The 17,250-nt window shown below is 43.3% G+C and overlaps 1 pseudogene; it reads left to right on the top strand.

Moving 5' to 3' along the window:
• The window catches only part of LOC147430333 (uncharacterized), a 41,124-nt pseudogene extending 24,377 nt beyond the window's left edge, over nt 1-16,747 (top strand).
• Nucleotides 16,748-17,250: the final 503 nt, after the last annotated feature.

Raw genomic sequence — 17,250 nt, 5'->3', positions numbered from 1 at the left:
ACTCTCCTCGGATCGAACTTGAAGTGGTTCATCAAGTGATTCTTGAACACTGGGAGGTGTGGATTCCTTTGCACCTTCATGAAGGTCCACTTTTGTAGGTGGAGGCTGTGGAGAAGCTTTTACCTCTATGGATGCATTATATGAGGAGCTAGAAGCTTCATGGGACTCCCCCCTTCCTGAGCTAGGTGGAATAAATTGTTCTTTCTTCGGTACCCAAACTAGCTCTGGAACGGGATTGGGCTCACATGGGTCAGGTGACAAGTAAGAACACAATCTACATTTTGGCACCCAGATTTGATCATTTCCTTGATAGTAGCCTTGGGCTTCCAATAGTCGTTTAGGAATCCACCGCCACGTTTCCCTACATTTCTTGGAGTGAGTGGGACGTTTCTTACAAAGCTTTTGTTTTTTAGCACTAGCTATGGTCGCTAAAGAAGCTTTAGGGACCCACTTGTATGTTTTCTTCGTTATATTAGGATGAGTCTTGTCGAAAGCTATATGCATTGATTCTAGCATATTTAAGGGTACGGGCATTTCATCCCCCTCAGGTGTTACCCAGGTCGTCCCCCTATTTCCCCAAGTGTCTATAGTTGCTGCTAGGTGGACCCAATCCACATTGTCCGACTCAGTCATCCCAGATAGTACATCCATATAAGGAGAATCTTCCCCAACATCAGTGTCCGCTTTACACGTATAACAATACTGCAATGGGTCCGAGTGAACTATGGTGTCAGATCTATGATCAATTATAAACCTGTTTCCTAGAGGATGTGCTTGACCCGTCACAAGATCCACTCGAATGATAGAATCTTGGAACTGCAAGTAGACATGGTTTTTAGACCAATCATGCACCATTTTTGCTTCCCTCATGAAAGGAAGTCCTAAGATCATCTTAGATGCCACAGTGTGTTTGGAGAAATCCCTAATAATAAAGGTAACTCTTATTTTATGTCCAAAGACCTTAATCTTAAGATCTTCTAGCATCCCAATAGGTTTAACAATAGACCCATTGGCCATCTTCACTACTATGGTTGTGGTCGCAAGGTGAGGTCTTCCCATAGTTTCCCAGCAATTTTTAGTCACAATGCTAACCCCAGCGCCACCATCAAGGATTCCCTTCACAGTTAATCTCTTAGTAGTGATTGGTATAGTCGCATTGGATTCATCACCCTCAAAGTATTGTCCCAACTTGTTAACAAGTATTTCTATAACAAGGTTCTCGTCTAGGTTGGGTTGTGGATCTATGTATTCCTCCTCTATTGGCATCTCCCCAGCTCCATCCATCTATGCAAATGGTAGTCTCCATGGTTTTACCTAAATCAGAATCTTCTTCAGCATCGTTCATATATACGGGGTCGTCACCAGTCCCTATGTTGGTCTTTGAACTGGGGTCTGACTTCGCTACTTTTTGCGATCTCTTTCTTCGTGTTTTCTTTTTTTTCTGAGATTGGGCAATTGATATAGATTCGTCTCTTTCCTCAAGAATATAGTTTTGTTTTTGGAGCATCGATCGTGTGAGTACGTTTACTAGTACCACATGTCTACTTTGTGATGGCTCCTCGGTAACTTCAATCAAGTTTAATGGCGCCATCTTTGGTGCATTTGGGTTATTCGGACATTGGGCAATCAAATGATCTATGCCACATCGATTACACATGAGTATTGGCATTGTAGACGTGCTCGCTTGATTGGTTTGCATAAGTGTGGCATTCTTTTGTAGCCTAATAGGACACTCAGCTACACGATGTGGGCCTCCACACTCATAGCATTGAAGAGGTGGTCTCTTAGCAGTGTAATTGATATTTTGGCCTCTTGCCGCAAGAGCAACTACTTGATATACAGGTTTGACTTGTCCCCAATAGTCCTCCATGTAGTATTATGGACTTTCTTCAAGCACATCCAGCCCATATGCAATATTAGGATCTATATCTTCCTCACAACCTTCCAAACAAGAAATAGATGACTCACAACCCACTTGATTCACAGAAGTGATTCTCGGATGTGGTGGTTGCGGTCCTAGCACTGGAGGTGGTAAGGCTGTTGTTTGGACAACATTTTGGGTCCTAGGGACCATGTGTTGTGCTATTTGTTCAAGAGGTGGGGCCGGAATCAATGCAGGCACTCGAGGTGTGTCTGTCCATGATAAGGTTAGTCTATTAGCCATCACGCGCTTAAATACTATGCAATCCTTAGCTTGACGACCATACCTCCCACAGGCATTGCAATTCCCATTGAATTTCACTCTAAAAGTAGGGCATTCACTGGTACTATGTGGTCCATAGCATACTGAGCACCATTGTTGCTCCCTTCTTGGATACATATGATTGTTCTGTGGAGCACGATTGTCTCTAAGACTCTCTTGAATAGCCTTGGTGAGATCTGCTAAAGTCATCTCAGATATCTTTGGTTCCTTAGCCATAGGCTTTAGGTTCATTGGCTGATGCCCTGATGCTTGCGAGCTAATAGATTTAAGCTCAACAGACACTCTTTCTCCTTGAATCATTAAATTATCGTCCAATTGGACCGCATTGGTGGTGACTGCTTCCCAAGTGGTGATACCTCTAATGACTAGGCCATTGTAGATATCCTCATGTCGTAATCCCCTAATGAATCTATCAAGAAATTGGTTATTATTGAAGCACTCATTTGGATTACAACGAGAATTCAAATGCTTCAAGCGACTGATAAAGTCTCTCACGGACTCTCCTTCCTCTCGTTGGGCTTTCGGGAGCTGAGAGGCTACACCCCAAAGTACTCCCTCTCGTATGTATTCTTTTAAGAACAATCTCCTAAGAGTAGGGTAAATCGTTTTTTCTTCCACCCTTAGGGTTCTATACCAATCCCCAGCCTTTCCACTTAAGGTTAGTCTTAAAGAATTGCTATTATGTAGGTCATTGTGTTCTCCTAGAGAATTGCATATTTGTTCAAACACTTCGATATGATTTCTCACATCCCCGTCTCCACTAAATTTTTGTGTGAGCTTGGCTATTTGTATTGCCTTACTTCTAGGCTCTCTATCAGGCGCGTAACGCATATTCTCAGCAATAGATCGACCCCGATAGCTTGAGCAATGTTGCCAAGTCACCTAAATGAGCAGGCACCGTGGGTGAAGGCGCTCCAGAGACTACATGTGGAGTAGGTATTGGCATTGGGCTTGGCGCATAGGAAGCCCTTGGGTTCCACGTTGGGTACGATGTTGTGCCATGTGGTGGTCCATAGTTCATATGGGTGGCCCTAGGCATAGCAGACGTCGGATGTGACCTGCTAATGCTAGCCGGTATAGTCCCATGGAAATAAGAACTTGTGTATTGTGGTTGTGGAGCATAGGTAGTTGAAACAATGGGAGGGGTAGGGACTACATGAGTGTGATGACCCATAGGTGCATACGATTGGTACACACTTGTAGGTACTGTTGCAGGCATTGAGCTCCATGTAGTGGTGCTTTACTAACAAATGAGGTCCATGGTATGTTTCTCGGCATGCCCATCATTGGGGTAGGCATGGTAGCCATGGTGTCATCAAGAGAAAGATGAGCTAGACTTGGAAAGGTGAAGCTATCACTTATGGGCTCAGATTGCACTGAGACTCCTGGAGAAACAACATATGGAGGATCCATCAGACTTACTGAGTGAGTCTCCATTTGCGATAAGGTCGGTTGTTTAGTGTTTCCTGTATCTAAGAATCTCATGAGACCCATTGAAGGCATGTTGATCCCCTTGTTCTGTCTCTCTAACTCGATGACCCTATGGATGACCTCACAAACTCTTTGTTGTTGATCCTCTACACTAGTAGCACCCATTGTGGATTGTAGGACATCTAACCAACCCACATGATAGGTGTGACCTGTGTATAGGTCGGTCAGAGTCTCTGTTTCTAATTCATACTCCCAGTTCTCATTTAAGAACACTCCATCTAGGATTGAGGTGCTAGGGGTGTCCCTTGAGCTAGATGCAATGTTGCTTTCTTGGGGTTGGCCCTTAGCAGTTGCTAAGTCAGGAGCACTCGATTGCTCTCTTAGCAAGGATATTAACATAGCGGCTTTTGCTTTTAACTCTCTTCGTTGCTCTGCCTTGCGTAAGCTCTCGACTTCCTTTTCCCTCGCTGCAAGGATATATCGCTCAACCTCTTGCACTTCGGCAAGGCTTCTACCATCGGGTAATATGACCTCGGAGGGAAATAACTCTGAAGAGTCAGGAGGTGCAGTGAATGAAGTATTCACGTGCACATTCTCTAACGGTATAGGGTCTACGTTTGTCACAAATGGAGAATTTACTTCCCCACCCCCCTCAGTTACATCATTAGCTCCATGTTCGGAGTGAGTGGCTCTACTAAAGGTTTCCTTCAGGTGGCTAAGCACGCTCGGCCCGGACCGAGGACCCATGGCATGCATGTCTTGGCTCGAGCTATCGGGATTAGGTATTTGGAAACCCTCCATGACGTCGTGGTCAGAGCAAGAGTCACTAGCCGCTATGTTCAGGTCTTGGTTTGTACTACCTTGGGTCCCCGCGGAGGGCCCGAAATCTAAAGTAGGTGGATATTGAGAACTCGCATAAGTCGAAATTCGCTCTAGTTGCTCTGTCTCTAGCACACGACCAGAGCGTAGATGCATGTGCCTTTGGCACCCTACAAACGTCGGCGAATAACCTCGAAGGTTAACCGCTTACCTTTTTTAAGCGTCCGTTTTCACTTGTGTTTTTTATGTTTTTAATGTTTGATTTTTTTATTAAAGTGTGTGATAGCTCGAAATGAAGTGTATCACTTAGAGGATCGTTGTGTGCTTTACAACACAATTTTCGGGCATCTTACGTTCCGTTGGTCCTCAAAAAATCGATTTTTAGCTACGTGTGAAGCTAAAATTCTTTTTTTTTTAAAAGGCGCCTGAGGCCTAGGCCTTAGCGTGAGCTTGGGCTTGGGTCTGAGCTTGGGTCTGGGAGATATTCCCGATCCCGGTCCTACCTTTAAATTTTTATTTTTTGTTTATTTTTTATTTTTTTCATAATAATTTTTAAGGATAAGGTCGCCGCGGCCTGCGCGAGAGCACACACACACTCTATCTACCTACGTCTAACTAATACACCTACTGTTACACACTAACACACTCTATTAACTCTCACAGATCTACTTTTGACTTACTGTACACAGAAAACTAACTACCTTAATACACAGAGAATAAACATAGTACCTTTGAAAACTCCATTAACAAAAAAAAAAACACAGTATAACACCAAATCCCTCTTCTCAACACACACACCCTCCTTCCTTACCTTTCCTACAATAGAAATTGCACCACAAAAGAAGCACAGAGTGCCATTCAAGCTTAGTGTATGGCAATCCCCGGCAACAGCGCTAGAAATGTGTACGTATGTCGCATGTGTCAATGCAAGGAACTTGCCGATACACCGTGTGAGAGACACAAATGGCTCCAAGCACACAACAAGCCTAAACTAGTAAGCTCAAAGAAGGCGATGGTGTGTCACTCACCGCTCTAGCTTGCTTCGTGGAGGATTCCTCGTCACGAAGAAGAAGGAGCCGCCGCGCTCAACCGCTTCGCCACCGCCGTGCCGTCGTTGCAATGCTCGATCGCACACTCTCTCTCTCTCCCTCTCTCTCTCTCACGCATACACACACACACACAAAGAGATGAAGAAGAAGAAGATGGAGATGGAGCAAGAGCACTCTTCTATTGCACAAATGAGAGAATGAGTGAATTTTAGGTTTAGTTGACTTTTATATGAGCTCGCCCCATTCACACTTGGGCGCCCATGCTTAGCCAACTAATCCCTTGAATGTTCCAGTTAGAGTGCGCCTCTCATCGGCGATCACTCTTACCATTTTCCTATTGGACCGACAAGCCCGGTACCTGACTCTACAAAATAAATAATACAATGTCCGCTCTAGGTTACAACGTCCGTCGTAGGTGACAGGGTGTCCATGACCCGTGAGGGTTAACATTAGTTAAAGGATTAAACTCACATTGCAAGAGATTAATGTGTAATTAGAAGAGTTAATTCCCCCTCTCAAAATTAATTGTCACTAGAGAACAGAATTTCTTCCGCATATGCTGATGGGGGCTTTTCACAAGCCAAGCTCCCATACCCCTCTTCTCTCGTCCCCACCCCATGAAAACCCCCTCTTAGGGAGGGAGTGATAAAAGGCATTGGAAAAAGTAAGAAAAAAATAAAGTATGATTATGTAAATATATGAGAAAGGTAAAATAGGCCACCTCATGCCTGCGGGGCAGCCCATCCCCACCTTGCCTCCTTTTTCTTCATTGTTGCCCCACCGTGTGTCCCTTTTCCTCTCCTCCACTCAAAAGGTCAACCCCCTCTCTTTTCCCCTTGTCCTTTCTCCTTTCTCTCTCCCCTCAAGCTACCCCACCTCTCACAAATAATGCATTCTAACTCACCAATAATGCACCCTAACTCACATGCAACTTATGCTATCTTTCAAAATAGTATACCCCACCCCCCCTTTTCTCTCTCCTACACTCTCCCATGATCCAAATAACCCCCCCTCTCTCTAAAATTCGAAATCTCTCTTGTCTTGTAGCCAGATGGCCTCCCCCACACTCACACACACTCAGTTTCACTAAAACAAGTGCCCACAGACCCATCCCCACCCAGTGGTTACCTGATTTTCTTGTGTTCACACACTTCTGCACACAGATTCACCTCTGAACACACTCCCCTCTCTCCCCTCTTGTAGTTACTTTATTCTCCATGTCACCTCTCTTTTTTCCATTCACCCATCTCTCTCTCTTAGTCTCTCTCATGAGACTTCTGTTCTGGCACATATACACACAGCCAGACAAGTGGGGCCCACAGTCACATGGCCTGTGTAGATAATGATTTCTTCATTTCTAAATTCTAGAATTTCTCCCCCCTCCTACCCTATATAAAGAGGGTTCACCATCACACTAAACACACACACAACATCACCAAAGAACACACTATGCACTGTGTGTGCCTAGTGCACACACACACACACCCACACCATCACCATCACCGCAATCACCATGCTCGTCTTGAGCATGACCTCTACACCCTTGGCTATGGAAGATGAAGGGCAACTAAATGAAGGATGATGTTCATAACCCTCGTGCGAGTCTTCGCCATCAACTCCCACCTATCCGCCATGTGCTCTACCACTCTCTCCCTTCTCATTCCCCTACCCTATGCTCCCAATTTCATCACCTTATTCTCTAAATAAAGCTTGAGGTTTTGTGAGTATGTTTTCTTGCAATGTTTGCCCATGTGAGGTGTGCGGAATCGCCACCTAGTCTTGTGTTTGGAGTGAGCTTGTGTATGTATGAAGGGTGTGCGGATTCGCCATCCTTTTGTGGTGCCTAAGTACTAAGCCGCTATACCCCCTCCCTCACTCTCTCTCTGTCTCTCTCTCTCTCTCTCTCTCTCTCTCTCACTTGATCTCATTCCCTTTCCTCTTCATCACTACTCCCAAGCATCCATCTATCTTGGATGAAAAATTTGTTATGGTGGTGTGTTGTTTGCGTCCTAGCCGCTGAAGCTAGGTGGTGCCCCCTGTTTGCTTTACCGTGACAGGCTCGAGGCGCGCCATTCGGTCCCTGATGTTTTAGAGGCCTTCGGGGTTCGGGGTTCGCTTTGCTCCCGTCATTTGGTGCCCCCACTGAGGAGGTCTTTCTAAGACCCTTCAGTTTACAATGCTGAAAGTGACGCCCACTATCAATCATGGACGAATGGATGAAGGAATTTTTTAACTGGAGGACGGAAGAAGAAGAGATGAAGGAGGCACTAGCCGCCTTCATTGAGGTGCTACTGCCAGGCTGCAGTGTCGTCAGCATTCAAGAGGTAAATTCTTCATCTCGTGACGCTCGTTCTAACTATAAATTGAGAGCATCAGGTGGGAGGACGGTGAAGTGCCATCACTGTTGTCAACCAAGGCACACTGTCAATGAGTGCCAGCAACGAAGGCAGTGAAAGGGCTGAAGTCATCTACATCGACATTCATCGCAAAGAAGTCATTCACATCAAGGAAGGGAAGCAAACGGTGAGACCTCTTTTCCCTAAAGAAACTACAGTCAAAGTTATAACTCCAAAGTGGCCTAAAGGGGCTGCTCGAGCCAAAGGCAAGGAGAAGATAAGCAAGTCTGGAAACACATGACCCCGAAGGGAGAAGCATCTGGCCAAGCAAGTGCTTCAAGCTTAGAAAGCCGGGTTGTACCCAGTTTGCCAAAGAGAAAGTCATCCGAAGCTAAGCGGCGAAAGGTCGCCTACCGATTTGCACGACGCATGCGAGTGCTACCAATCCACTTCGACAATCCGGAAGAAGAAGTGGTAAGAAGATTCCCATGTCCTAGAGAAGAGTGGTTCGGCTACTGCTCTCGCTGTTTTGAAAAGAGAGTGGAAGATCTTCCTCCTCTCCCTGCACAACTTATCCTGAAGAAGCTCTCTACCACGGGAGAAACCCAGTGGGCTGGGGACGAGTTGCAACTGAATGGAGTAGAATTCATGCAACACGCCGACTACGGAAATTACCTGCAATTGCTGTTAGCCAAGAGGCTGGGAGTGGTCAGACGCGTCGCCATCACCCCGTACGTGCTGAGCAACGAAGGAAAGGTAGAGCCCATGAAAGGCGAAGACCTCTTGTGGATGTGCCGACTCATCAACACTGGCACGGTAAGAGTATAAGTAAGTATTTCATCCTCTGTGCATGATGGAAAACGGGCCAACGGCATTCTCGTTCAGATTCTTGCAGCATATGCATGTGAATATCTATGTAGATAGGAAATTCTTCTACCAACAGAAGATCGTACACCTATTCGGTGCGGCGGTACTAGGAGAAATCCTCAATTCCCCGAACCCTATCATTCTCCCCATATTAGATTACCATCATTCCTTTAATGTTTCTATCTTTATCTTGTTTTAACCTATCCACCCACCCTTGTAAAAAAGCTGCTATGAGCCGCTACTGTTAATGTAATGTTAAAAAAAAAAAGAAAAAAAAGAAAAATAGGTTTGCAATTTCCTGAGTCACTACCATGGCAAGTGTTTCTTTCCCCACGTTCAGTGGAAAGAAGGGAGAGGATCTCACCACCGACTTTTTGGATGATTTCGACATTGCTTGTATCGTCTCCAACAAAGATGACGACGCTTCACGACTTAGAATTTTTCCTCTACTGATGAAAGTAGAGGCCAAGTCCTGGTATAATGCATTGCCCCAGGCCACCAAGAATGCATGGGATGTGTTAATGGCTGCTTTTGTAAAGAGGTTTGGTGGAGGCACAACCTCTGAGAGGCTATGGCAGTTACTGACAGAATTAAAGCAGGGAGGCCTGCTGGAGTATGCCACCTACGAGTCTAAATTTGTGGACTTATGGGAGAGATGGGTTGCCTCGCTGGAGGAAGGTGAAGGAGCGCCTAGTTTCCTAAAGAAGGACCGTTTCATTGCTGGTCTATGGTCGCCGCTCAGAGAGAAGGTGAAGGGAAGGTTTCCTGCAACATATGAGTTGGCAGTCGAAGTAGCCCGCCTTAAAGACAAGAAGCTACGCATGCAAGCAAGAGTAAACGAGTCAGAGGAAACAAGCTCGGCCCAACCAACCCCAGTGACTGCAACAACCAATCATAGAGTCCAACCACGGGAGGCATCAGACCTGCTGAGTCGCATCACCACCCAACTAGAGAGTTTATCTGTGCATCTGGTGTAGCAAGGGCATACACCTGGAAGGAACCCAGAACAAGGAAGAGGACAACGAAGGCAGAACCCAGAGTACCATTGTTACAACTACGGGGAAGATGGCCGTGGAATTTACTACTGCCCACACCCGAGGAGGCAGAATTTCAATAGAGGGGGGAGACAGAATCAGATCTCTCCACCAAGAACACCACCGCCTTTTAGGCAACCAATCCCACCTGTTCAAATCCCACCACCAGCGGTGCAACCACAGCTAGCCACACCAGTTCAACGCTAGTCACCAATGCAACCACCGCCACAATCACCACTTACAATCATCCTATGCCCACCATCAATTGGTACCCGCACACCAAGTATCATTGGTCTTGCAGAAGAGGCTAAGATGAAGGTAACCAAAGAAGGATCAAGCGAGAAGTTTATTCAAAGAACTGAAGCAGTGGAACAAGAGGTTAAAGAATCAAAAGATGCTACCCAAGTGAGGGAGGTAAGTCAAGAAAATTGTGTTACAAATGTGAGTACATCTTTAACCTTGAATGAAATAGGCACCAAAGCGATCAATCGACAGCATTGGGCAGTAAGCGTAAGAAGGTGTAAAGTGTTGATTAGGCCTCGTCAGAGTAAGAGGAATACAAAGGGCATGAAAGATACAAGAGAAGAGGAAAACCAGCCTGCTAGCAAGGCTTTGCAGAAGGTGGACAACATATCAAGCAAAGGGGAGGGCTTTGAAGATGGAAGCCTGTGCACCACCATGTACCCAGGACAGTGTAGCAAGCTAAAGGAATCTTGCATCAAGGAAGTTTCACTTGAGGAACATAACGAAGAGGTAAGTATGACTGAAGGTTTGGAGTCGGATATTTCTCCAGAGGCTTGGCAGCCGAGCAAGATTTTATTGTGTAGTGTTATAGACTTGGAGATGGGTAATGCCTCTAGTCTACTGAAAGATGTTATAAACTTGGAGATGGGTAATGCCTCCAGTTTATGTGAGGATGTTCATAGTAAGTTTGATGATCAATATGTTGCCAACCTTTTAAGGATATTCCAAACTCCTCCACAACACAGCATTGTGTTTGCATGGGATGCATCAGACCTATGGCTATGGCTAGCTGCTATAACATATAGAGAGAAGATCAGCATGGAGATAAGAGCAAAGAAGCCATGGATAGACAAAAGCCTAATAGAATGCAAGAAGGAAGACCTCATTCGCAATTTGGTACAATTTTTTACAAATAGTGCATCCTCTCTTTGGAGAAAGGTAAGTGGATTACGCTTGTATTTGAGCCGCAAGGTAGGTGGCTTGCTATTAGCATCAGTAAAGGAAGCTGACATGTTTGAGCACACCCAAAAGAAGCATGATATACTTGCAATTTTTTCTAGTCATGGTAGTAAGCAGGATTCTGAAGAAAACTTGAGCTCACCACACCAACAAGGCGGCCATATATGGTGGATTCTTGGTACACTCTTGGGAATCATAATTTTCAGTTCTGTCTTTGCAGGAGCCAAGATGCTCATTTCCCCTCTCGCTACTGGTGGTTACAAATTTGGTCCAATTTGGCATGCAAATTTTATTGTTCGGACACTGCAGACAATGATCCTATTTTTCACTTGGGATCCAGGAGGACACTGGCACAAAGTTCTGGAAGCCATGGGCTTCCCCTTTAATAAACCGACACTATTCCAAGGAACAAGCTATCACCCGGACCTGTTACAGATTCATGAATATCCCAGAAATCTCACCAATGGCCAAATGGAATGGCTAATTCAGAAGGCAACTCGATATCGGATCCTAAAACTAAGCGGAACTCGACCACTCTCTCCCTTCTCATTCCCCTACCCTATGCTCCCAATTTCATCACCTTATTCTCTAAATAAAGCTTGAGGTTTTGTGAGTATGTTTTCTTGCAATGTTTGCCCATGTGAGGTGTGCGGAATCCCCACCTAGTCTTGTGTTTGGAGTGAGCTTGTGTATGTGTGAAGGGTGTGCGGATTCGCCATCCTTTTGTGGTGCCTAAGTACTAAGCCGCTATACCCCCTCCCTCACTCTCTCTCTCTCTCTCTCTCTCTCTCTCTCTCTCTCTCTCTCTCTCTCACTTGATCTCATTCCCTTTCCTCTTCATCACTACTCCCAAGCATCCATCTATCTTGGATGAAAACTTTGTTATGGTGGTGTGTTGTTTGCGTCCTAGCCGCTGAAGCTAGGTGGTGCCCCTTGTTTGCTTTACCGTGACAGGCTCGAGGCGCGCCATTCGGTCCCCGGTGTTTTAGAGGCCGTCGGGGTTCGCTTTGCTCCCGTCAATGCATAAGACATAACTTCATCCTTCCGTTCATTTTTAAAAAGGAATTAGTACACTAAAATCATCAGACAACCACTCTAATTAAGTAAGTAACTACCATAACTGAATTCTCCAATTGCCTAAGCTAAGAACCTTAATTCAGATTCAAATTTCATAAGTTCAAGAGAAGATGCTATCCTAAATTGATGTAATTAGAATTGACGTTAGAATTGCTCATTACACCAAAAGTAGTGAAGTCCCAAGTGTACGTGCCTCTGAAAGCATTAGGGAAAAAGGCACTTGAGACTTCTCTCCTTCTGGAAGGTGAGTCTTAGGACCGATAATTGGTTAGACACGCTTTTCCCTATGGGGTAGAACTAGATCTCATTGCTAGTAGGCTCAACTCAATTTACTTGGTGATGAGAGGTCGTCCGCTAGTTGATCCCTTAAACCACTTTGTTTGCTTCCGCTATAGATCTAGTGGCCACCACGTTTAGTATCAGAGCCTAGGTTTAGGAACTGGAAAATAATGTTGTTTGAAACTTTTAGAATAATAAATGTTAGCAGGGTAGACGTACTCAAGGACTGAGCATTGATGTTTCAGGAAGATGCCAAGATTGCTTACTGCAAGTTTAGAACATTTGATATAATGTATATGGAGGCGTGTCGTTCTCCAAATTACAATTTCCTCCAAAGCATGATGGAAATTTTAATGAAGGCCTTTGCTCCTCCATCAATGGGAATCCATCAAGGTCGGGAGATTACATGGAATAGTAAGGGTGGTATCTTCTACATCAATGCCACAAAATTTGAGTATTTGTCCACTAACTTGAAGAAGCTTCGTTGGGCACATGAATTGCGGGTTATCCAAGTTTTCTACTTCCTTGGAACTTTTGGAGAAGTTAAGATCACTGTAGTTGGTCTCAAGACAACCTTGAACTGATGGGTCTACGATCAAGCAAAGAATGTGATCCCTAGTGATAGAATTAAGCCTAATGCCATTCTGGATGTGTTTCCTCCAAACGAGAATCTTGTAATATTTGAGCCTATTAGCAATGTGTACAAGAAATACTACTCTGATGAGATAGTAAACTATAAGCATTTGTCTTCAAACACTTATCACTTGTACTATTGTGCTCTTGAACAACCAGTAGTTAGAATCCTTTAACTGTTGAACCAAGCTAGATTTGTAAATACTTGGCATAAATAAACTATGGAACTCGACTTGGATAAGGAAATTTTGTCTTGAGTCTTTTGTCTTGTGTTGTTAAAGTTTTAAGTTGTTATCCTAGAACGGCCTCAACCCTCTACCATCAGTGAAGTGTGAGAATTTCTTGAGATTACTGGTTGGTGTATGATTTGTCATAGATTATGCTCTTATCATAACTCCTATAACAGAAGTACTAAAGAAGGAAATAAGGATTGAGTGGAAGACTGAGCATGATTCTAGTTTTTCCAAGCTAAAAGGATTCCTAGTTTTGCACCTACTCCAAGGTTTCTAGATTTTGCTAAAGGATTCGAAAGTAGTACTAATGCCAATAAATTGCCTTAGGAGGAGTTCTTACGCAAGAAGTAAAGACCTGTAGTTTGTACTACATGGAAGCTGAGAGATCATGAAAAGAATTAATCAATTCATGATTTAGAACTTTTAGCAATTATTCATGCCCTTAAGCTATGGAAACATTATCTGCTCGGGAAAATGTTGATAACAGATCACAAAAGTGTTAAGTGGATATTCAACCAACCTACTCTCAGCATGTGATTTTACAAGAATTTGATCTTTAAGATTTTCTTAGACCAACAAAGGATAATGTAGTAGCTAATTCCCTGAGCTAAAAAGCATTCTAAATGCTATTTCAATTGATGACAGCCCAATTCTTAATAAGTGAGATTAGCCGTAAGGAACAATTCCAAGTATGAGAAACTTTTGTCTGATGCTCAAAATGGAACAACATAAGAAAAAACATGTTGTTAAGAAATTTTCTTATAATGAAAGATACCTTACCATAGAAGGAGCCTAAGAATTCCAAAAGATCTTTCACTCAAGAAGAGCATCCAAACAGAAGCTCATGATAATTCAATTGTGAGACATCCAAGGTACATAAAGGACCTCAATGCTATAAGGAAGAGCTATCACTAAACAAACTTAAGGGTGATGTGCTGCGACACATGCACCAATATCTTTCAAGATAGCACATCAAAGTCAAGAGGATTAAGATGCTGTAATAAGAAATACAATCATTAGACATTCCTCCAATGAAGTGAGAGTATGTAAGTATGGATTTTGTTGCAAGATTATCTCTACTCAAGGAGAACATGATCCAATCATGGTTGTAGTTGGTATACTCACTAAAGTGACACATATTATCCCAGTGCAAGTCAATTATACAGCCCCCAAGATAGATCGACTGTTTATTAAGAAAGTACTCAAGTTTCATGGATTGCCAAAGAGAATAATAAGTGATAGGGATGCTAAGTTTACATCTATGTTTTGGGCATCATTGTTCCAAGATGTTGGGACACAATTAAGATTTAGTACAGCTTATTATCCTCAAGCCTAAATACAAACAAAGAAAGTCAATCAAGTTATTAAAAGATATGACACAACAAACTAAGACTGTAAGGAAATATACTCAAGTTGCCCAAGATAGGAAAAAAAAACTTTACATCAACAAGAAAAGATATGCCAGACCATTCAAATTCAAAGTCAAGATATTTCTTCTAGAAAGACCCAAGAAAAGAAATTTATATTTGCGAAATAAAAAGAAGCTAAGCCCAAGATATTGTGGACTGATGGAGTTATCAAGGAAGTAAGTGATCAAGTTTTCTATTTAAAAGTACCTACCATTCTCAAGATTCAAGATATATTATGCTCCTAACCTTGATCAAGCTAAGAGAAAGACGATCATCGAACATTTGGACAAATGGAAAAAAATTATCCCAAAGAAGACTCTACATGGGAAGATCATGACTCTTCAGAAGAACTATCTTGACTTACCTTTGAGATGAGGACATCTCAATTCTTTTAAGTTGGGTAGAATGTAAGGTCTCCACCTTTCTCCAAATCTTCTCTCTCTTAGAGAAGAGGGATCAACAAATAGGCTTTTGAAAATTTTAACAGTCTCAGAGATGAATGGATGTCATCCTAAGGAACATTACACTTTTTTGAATTTTTAAATGCAAGATTGTTCAATAATTAAGATTTTAACACATGGCACTTTATGAAGCCCTCATTATCCCTCTTCTCAGTGCTCTCATTACCTATCTCTCTCAATTATAAGAGTAAGATACTATACATATTATGAAGATTATATATATATATATATATATATATATATATATAGAGAGAGAGAGAGAGAGAGAGAGAGAGAGAGAGAGAGAATAGAAGAAAAATATAGACATGGTCTCTATGTGGCATGCCCCCCTTTGCTGCATCCTTGACGTTGAGGATGGGGCTCAAACCGCACCACACAACAAAACATGGGCCCACTCCGTATAAATATTTACTTCGATTTTGGTTCGCGAAAAAAATGTCACTCTTGAAGAACAAAGCTATTGATAATGACAAGGCCTTTGTCAAGCAGCAAGGCCATAAGTTCACTTACAAAGACCTGGTGTATTCAAAGATTGAGCTACCATTATGGTTGATCTCTCCTAGACTCAGAGATCAATGGAAGAGGCACAGAGACTTAGAGAAGAACGATGACAAAAATTATCTGAAGAAAAGAAGAAGGTGGAAGAAAAGGGTGTGGATGCGGATGACGAGGAGGAGGATGATCAAGATAAGCCTCTAGAGCAAAGAAAAGTCAAAAGACTAGAGAAATCAAGCAATACAAGAGGAGAATAGGTGCCAATAAAGTGGAGCTTGCAGGCACCATGCAACAACATACCCACAACTTTCTCAAGCACAAAGCAAAACAAAGAGCTCAGGAGGAGTCAAAAAAGCAAAAGACTGATGACCTGGGATCCTTTGTGTTTCTGTTGGAAAGCGATGTGTTGAGAGAAGATGGTGCAGTGTGAGTGTTCCCTCTCTTGGTACGTGGAAAAGAAAAGCAGTGGTTTGATGAACTACCTGACAAAGAAAAGGTGGACCATGAAGCATTAGAAGCAGATTTTTGATGCCACTTTGTGCCATATGTGCAGCTGGACGAGATAAAGAGAAAGCTCAATGGGTTGAAGCAAAGAATGGAAGAAGATTTCCAAGCATTCACATGGGAGTTTCAAGCCCTTTGATCAAGGTAACAACTCCTAAAACTGTAGATGAACTTAAAATGAGCAAATTTTTGGACTGCTTGCATGAAGAAGTGTCAGACAAGGTGGAGGTTGATGGCCCATCATCATATGACGAAGCGGTAGCTCTAGAGAAAGGATGGACCAAGGAGATATTGAAGAAACAGCAAGTGAGGTAGGGTTTTCCAAATGCAGTGGTGCCAACGTGGATTGAAGTGAGGAAAGTTGAGCAAAAAGTGGTGCAAAGAGAAGAGCCAGTGCGAGAGGAGCCAAGGGTCTTATGGCCATAGAGAGACAGAGCCTTGATGCCAAGGATGACAGAGAGGGCAACTCCAATTATAGAATAAGTGAAGGTGGCTCCAAATCGGTTAAGAGAGGTGCTATCAAGCCAAGGCATGGATGGTCAAGTTCCTTTGAAGTGTGTGAGGATTCAAAGAGTACGGTTTGCAAATAAAGTTGAAGCTATGAAGCTGGAGGAAATTATTAAGCTCAAGATCGAGGATGAGGATGTGCCGAGTGATTGTAGCTCTATGAATGCAGATACAAGCTGGGAGAAGGAGTCAACCCAATCAAGGTAAGAAGAAATTGGTCTTTTGCAAGTGCTTGGAGATATTGTGGATATGTGTAAAGAGCAAGGAACAGAGCAAGCCATAGTGCTTAATGGAGACCAAATGGAGGATTCTATGCCTACAAATGGAGGCATGCGAATAGAGACATTGCAAATTATTTCCACAAGGGGTGAGTTGGACCTGCCTATGGATGACGACCAAGAAGATGCAGCGTGGGGAGAATTTCTCTCTACCTTGGCAAAGCATGCTGCAACGGTAGAAGAGATGATTGAGGTGCGATCATTTGAAGATGAAAACCAAGTGGGGCTGATTGACCTTGAAGATCATGTGGTTGAAGCAGAAGTGCTTGATGATTTTGGAATCAAGTGCATTGCCAGTGAAGAGAAGGTTGTGTTGCCAAATATGGTGGAAATTCCAGTGCCGCGGTCAGGTACAATGATAGATAAAGGAGGGTCCCTGATGGTGGCTTTATTTCCATTGAAGTTATGTGAATTCTGGTTGATAATTATGGT

This window comes from Adiantum capillus-veneris, chromosome 22, assembly GCF_014529385.1.
Source record: "Adiantum capillus-veneris isolate H3 chromosome 22, ASM1452938v2, whole genome shotgun sequence".
Taxonomy (NCBI): Eukaryota; Viridiplantae; Streptophyta; class Polypodiopsida; order Polypodiales; family Pteridaceae; genus Adiantum; species Adiantum capillus-veneris.
Note: the sequence above shows the minus strand (reverse complement) of the source record. Positions and strands in the feature narration are given on the sequence as shown.